We start from the raw sequence: 6,772 nt of genomic DNA on the forward strand, positions 1-6,772 counted from the left end.
TGAGCCCTGGATAATTTATAAATTATTATTTTGTCATATCTTGCCCTGTCCGACGTCTCCTTTCACCCACTTTTCTGTGGTCCGAACTTTTGGTTTCTTCATGAATGATGTTCTTAATGTCCTCCCATAGCTCATTAGATCTTCTATCATGAGTGTTCAATTTGTCAAATCTGTTCTTGAGATGTTCCCAAAATTCAGTTGGGATAGACTCAAGATTGTATTTTGGCTCTAGTGGACTTATTTTAATTTTCTTTGGCTTTTATCTGAACTTACATATGAGGAAGTGATGCTCTGTTCCACAGTCAGTCCCTGCCCTGATTTCAGCTGTTAATATTGAGCTTCTCCATCTTGTCTTCCAGTGGATGCAGTCAATTAGATTTCTGTGTCTTCCATCTGGAGAAATCGATAACTATAGTCACTTTTTGTGTTGTTGAAAAGAGTTATTTGCTATTAACAAGTTGTTGGTCTTGCAAAACTCCATCATTTGATCTCCAGCTTCGTTTCTATCACCAAGCCTAAATTTTCCAACTACTGTTCCTCCTTCTTTATTTCCAACTTTTGTATTCCAATTGCCTGTCATTATCAATGCACTTTAATTGCAGTTTGATCAATTTCTGTCAGAAATCATTGATAGAATTCTTCAACTTCATCACTAGCTTGGTGTTGGTGTGTAAATTAGAAGAAAAGCTGTGTTGATTGGATTTCCTTGGAGGTGGAAGGGGACAATCCTAACATAGACAGCATTGTACTTCAAGGTTGATATTGTAGTGTCCTTTTTGACAGTAAGTGCCACACTGTGCCTCTTGATGGTATCATTCCTGGCAGACTAAATCATATGGTTTTCTGATTCCAAATGGCCGATACCAGTGAGCTGAAATGGACCCTGGGAGTAGGTAACTACTTTTTTCAGTTGGGGTTTTGGGGGAGCACGCTCATGTCACCTCTCTTTTCCTTCTGTTTCTCCACTGTATCCATCTCTCCCCACCAATCAAGTCCTAGTACCTATACATCTAGGCACACACATGAGAATTGCTTAGCTTTGCATAGGCCTCAGAGAACAAAGAGCAGGTAACTGCTTAGTGAGAGTATCACAATTCTTTTCTTTCAACACAACATGGCTGTGCATGTGGTTCACGCCAGAAACCAGGGACACAAGAAGAAAAGAGGACGACCTTGCTCCCCAGCAACTCACACTTTCCTTTGAGAGTAGTAAAATGGTACAGCATGATAGAGACGATTGTAGAAGCACAGAGTCAGCTGTCACCCAGAGTGGTGTGCATGTGTACATACCTGTGTGTGATGGGAAGGTTGCATAAGAGAAGACAGATGGGTGGCCGCGGTGAGAGGGATTAAGTAGAAAGGGCATTCTCCTCTGGAAAGGACAATGGTAAAAGAAAAGGGATACTTGTCAAGTATCTTCCTTAACTACCCTCTATTGAATCTGCTTCTGAGCTAGAAGTTCCAAGAAGATAATGATTTAATAAGCATTGATAGCAGCGACAATCAGAAGAAGAAGAAAGTTATTCACAGCAGTCAGAATATATACATACCCCTTAAATAGACAGTTAAGAGAATTAACCCAACTTTTAAGCTGAAGGAGAAAGAGAGAGAGAATGGTTACTTCATTTAAGCTAAAATAAAAGCTCAAACTCACAGCCACAGAGTCCATTTGGATTCCTAATGACCCAATAGAACTGCGCTGATGGGGTTCTGAGACAGCAAATCTTTCAGGGAGAAAAAAGCCTCATTTTTCTCCCACAAAGCCCTTGTAGGTTTGAACTGCTGACAGCCCACCCCGTAGCCCACTATTCTGACTTTAATCCAGTTTTTTTTCATATTCTAATTAATCCTGCCTTATCATTGGCAGAGAATCCCTTCCAAATCATTGCTTTACTTGGCTTGCTATCTTCTATTAAAAATATACTTTTTGCTCGTTTCAGGAGCCATCTGTGTTGTCTTGAAGGTCACATGAAACTTCCTTGACTTTGAAGATGGTCTCATTGGTCCTCAAAAACCTTGCTAATTTGTAAATTATTATTATTTTGATAAATTATGAAGGGTTCATGAGGGAAGGGCGAGTGGGGAGGGAAGGGGGAAAATGAGGAGCTGATACCAAGGGCTCAACTTGAAAGCAAATGTTTTGAGAATGATGAAGGCAACAAATGTACAAATGTGCTTGACACAATGGATCTCTGTGTGGATTGTGATAAGGGTTGTACAGCCCCCAACAAAATGATTTCTTAAAAAAACCAAAACCCTTGCTACCTCCTGTCCCATTTAAAAAGCCATTTCCCTTTCCGGATGGGAATTGTCATTTTCTTGTTGCTTAAGTTTTCAGCCTTTCAACTCGGAGTTAGATGCCCTTTCTCCCTGAAGCTCTAATGGATTCCTCAGTTCTGCAGGCACCTCTCTTTTTACTGGGACTCCTTTTACCTCAAGAGGTCGTCGATGGTTGTTTAATTATTCTCATACAATGGTTTGTCTCTCCAGATACATTGAGATTGAGCTATCTCTGGCATTGTTATTGTTAGCTGCGGTCGGGTCACCTCTGAGTGCAACAGAGCAACATGCCGCTGGGGCCTGTGCCACCTTCACAGTTGTTAACATAATCGAGCCCATGGTCACCGGGACTCCGTATCGTGAGTGCTTTCTAACCTGGGGGTGTGCAGGGGGAAGGGCGGGCTTATCTTCCAGCATTATACTACACAATATTCTGTTGTGATACACAGAGTTTTCATTGGCTTATTTTTGGAATTAGATGGCCAGCCCTTTCTTCCTGGCCTAACTTAGTCTAGGCCTGCTGAAACCTGTGCAGCGTGAGTGACCCTGCTGGTGTTTGAAACACCAATGGCCTAGTTCGCAGCAGCCTGACAACACACCATCCGCCACATAAGACAGACTGACAGCTGGACGGTGGCTTTGACCATTAGTGGTCATATTTCATTATTAACATTTAGGAGCCCTGGTGGTATACTAGTTATAGGCTGGCCTACTAACGGCAAGGTCAGCAGTTGGAAACCATCAGCCAGTCCTCGGGAGAAAGATGAGGCTTTCTACTGCTGTAAAGAGTTGTTCTTGTCTCAGAAACTCACAGGGGCAATTTTACCCTGCCCAATAGGGTCGCTGAGTCAGCATTGACTATTGGCAATTGGCAGTGAGTTTTGTTTTGGCTTGGTTTGGTTTGGTTACTAACACAATGTAAGGTGCCTATAGTTAAATATTTGCTCAATTTCTTTTGAAGTAAGTGTTTCTGATCTGTTTTGTTTCTTCCTAATCAGATTTGTTAGCTGGAGATTGGAGGTTTGTTTTGTTTTGTTTTATTAATAATTTGGGTCTTCTCCTGATTATCATTTTCCCAGGAAATACATTTTTCCTCTTTCAAGTTTTCAACATGAATATAGAGCAAATGAAGTTGGCAAAAGTATTGGATGAAACCATTGCCTAGACAAAATTTGCTTGCTTTTGTTTGTATTTTGACAAAATGATCTTTTAAAAGATCCTTTTTAAAAGAGATCTCTTGATTAATTGTGTTGAATAACAAAGGGAACACTTGACAAATCAGGGGAGTGGAACCTGTAGTGTGCTGGGATAGTGAGTTACAGATTGGCTGCTGACCATGAGGTCAGCAGTTCTAACACACCAGTTGCTCAATAGGAGAAAGATGAGGCTTTCTGTTCCCATCAAGATTTACACCCTCAAAAACCCACAGAGGCAGTTCTACTCTGTCCATAGAGTCACTAGGAGTCAGACTTGACTTAATGGTCAAGACTTTGTTTCTGTTTTGTTTTATTTTTAGAATTTTAGGAGCTCTCTCTAGATGGGGCCCAACATGGAGGCAAGGGAGGAGCGTAGTGAAGAAACGTTGCTAATGTTCACTTCATAATATTGTCCCTACTGCTTTCTGATTGGTGCCCAGCCTAAGCATATATGGAGTTTTGTTCAGGAACTTTAAAACCAAATAAAAGTATTCCAGAGACTCAAAGCTTTTCATGTCAAATTTAACAACTGCTAATTGTTGGCTAGGGAAAAAAAAAGCTGATAGACTTGTATTCCTAGGTAGCCTTTTAAGATCAAGGAACATAATGTGAGCAGTCACCACGTGACCAGGAACTTAGAGCCAAAAAACGACACCTCGTCAGCTGGAGGAGAGGCTGCTCGTTTAAAGTCATGTGCAAATATTTACAGACTTAAGTGGAGGTGCCCATCCCTGCACTATAAATTGTGGGAGAACAAACAATATGCCGATTCCAGTTAAATACGGTGACATGAAATGGGGTGGCAGCGTATCCCTCTGACAAGACCTAGCAAGATGAACAAAAAGTAGTAAAAAGCAACCTGCCAAAAATAAGTATTCAACACTAACCAAGGAAAGAAAGTGGAACAACCTTGAGCCTTAAATGTCAAAACCTGGTGACTCAGGAAAGCAGGAAGCATCTGGTATAACCTGTCACATCTGCTCTTCTTGCTTAAAAGCCAGGGACAACAAGGAAGTCGGGAACACCTGGGAGTTGCCACTGAGACCTTTCCACTGGAGGGCAGCCGGCTGTGGAGATGAATAGAGTCCAGGAGTCAGGGAAGAAAGGGCCAAGCGTGGGAGCCCCGTGATGCCCCTTCGCCATCCAGGAAGAGCTCAGAAGCTTACCAACTTCCAAGACTCTCCTGTGCTAGGGACAGCTCACTGGCACGGGAAACCCATCTGGTGGGAGCAGGGGATTCCCCATAGAGACCAGGAACGGTTGATCAAAACAGAACACAGGACCCAGTAAGGTTGTTCAACCACACTCTTCCTCTTTGCCACATGCTCCACACAAAAACACAATGTTCACACACACACACCCTTGGGCTATAGAAAACAATGACCAGGTCCCAAACTCCGAGGGAAATAAAAGCTAGTTCCAGATGAATTTGGAAGGGTGTCAAGAGGAATTCACCCACATTATATAAGAGCAGATTTTTTCCCCCCTTCGTTTGTCTGAAATTTCTATAACCTCACTCTGGAGTTGGTGCAGAGGAAGACCTCAAACCATTCCAAAGCTGTCCTTGCCAGCACGCTAACCGCAGACCTTCTGGGACAAGTCAAATGTCTTGCTCTGATCTGCTAACCCGAAGATTGGCCGTTTGACTCCAGGCAGCAGGACCATGGGAGATAGGCCTGTGAAGGTCACAGTTCTCCTCTGTTAACACATGTGCTTGCCATGAGTCCGAATTGGGTCCACAGCAGCCACCATCAACCCCATCTGAGAGCAGGGGGTGCCTGGGTCTTGGCAAACTTCACGAACTCAGCTAACCGAAAGGTCAGAGGTTGAAGCCCACCCTAAGGTATCTTAGGAGAACGTCCTGGTGACCTACTGCCCCCAAAATCAGCCCTTGAGAACCCTGTTCAACTCAGACCCACGTGGGTCATCGAGGTGCGTTGGAGTCTAACTCAGGGGAGACCGGATTTCATTTGTGAACAAAGGACGCGTTGGCCGTCCATGCTAACAATGGACCCACTCCACTTCTAGGGAAAGAGGAAAAAACGAGGAAGACGAGAAGAAGGAGAGAGGCCAGGAACCATCTTGGTATATAATGGATTCGGGTTGGGAAACGTGAGAAAAGGAGCGCACAGACGCTTCTCGCTGTTGCTGTTGCTGTCGGTTGCCATCCGGTCCGTTCTGACTCACAGCCACCCGGCCGACCCCAGGCTGAAGCCTGGCCCAGCCCGGTGTCGCCCTGACGAGTTGCTATGGAAAAACTGAATTCGGACATGTTGCTAGCTGGTGAGAGCTGGAATGAGAACACAGGGGATTTCTTTAGAGACGTTTCCCCCAAGTGTCTACGTAAGTCTTGGGAGTTCTGCTTTCGCTCCGCTCCTCTTTTCACCCTCATTTCACATTTACGTCTTAGAAACCCTAGAAGTGCCTCGGTTCGAAGACAGTTACTTCACTTTTCTCAAGTTAGTTTAATCAGACTGAATTAACTTCAAATGCATTTCCCCCCAAGTGTTCCCTTGGAGGGCTCTTCTGGAAGAAAAACTTAACCTGTGGCTCAAATAGCAGAGAATGAAGATTTGGTATAAAGAGCTTTAGAATCAGAGTTAGACTTTACCTGACTGTACGTAACCTCATTTGGTCTTGGTGTTTCTATTCCTCTCTAAAATGGGAATAGTACTATCTCCCTCGTATGTGATTATAAATAAAAGCATAGAAGCCCGTTTAAAAAAAAACAAAAAAACTTAATCGGAAGCCTGAAAAATTCCTTTTTTTCTCACTTCGTTCTCTTCCTAAGTATTTACCACCCCCAAACAACCTGAGATTTTAGTTTTAAAAACGAATCTACGGCATCATTGCTGTTGGCACGCTTCCTTTTGACTTGCATCCAACTCTGCACTATTTTTTTTTTCATCAATAAATTTACAGGGTGGTCCTGGGGCTCCTTCCAAACTTACTATTTTGGTCTTGGTCACAGAGCTGTGAAATTATAACCTCCACCCTGCAAAGGTTGGATCAAAAAGTCACCCTCTAAATTTATGATGGCCAAGACTAATTTTTCTTTTTAGAAGCCAAGGATATTTGTTGAAACCTGGTATAATTTAGCCTGTAAAAGACAGTTCAGAGTCATAGTCTAACCACTGAAAGAGCGCCAGAGAAACGGTCTTCATCTGCCGAATCCTGCATGGATTAAGTGCTAAAACCCCCAAAACCAGACTCGCTGCTATTGCGTCATTTCTGACTCACAGCCATCCCACAGGCCAGGGTAGCACTGCCCCTGTGGGTTTCTCTAATGGAGCAGC

Source organism: Echinops telfairi, unplaced genomic scaffold (assembly GCF_000313985.2).
Source record: "Echinops telfairi isolate 266 unplaced genomic scaffold, ASM31398v2 ScPeMD7_31;HRSCAF=116, whole genome shotgun sequence".
Lineage (NCBI taxonomy): Eukaryota > Metazoa > Chordata > Mammalia > Afrosoricida > Tenrecidae > Echinops > Echinops telfairi.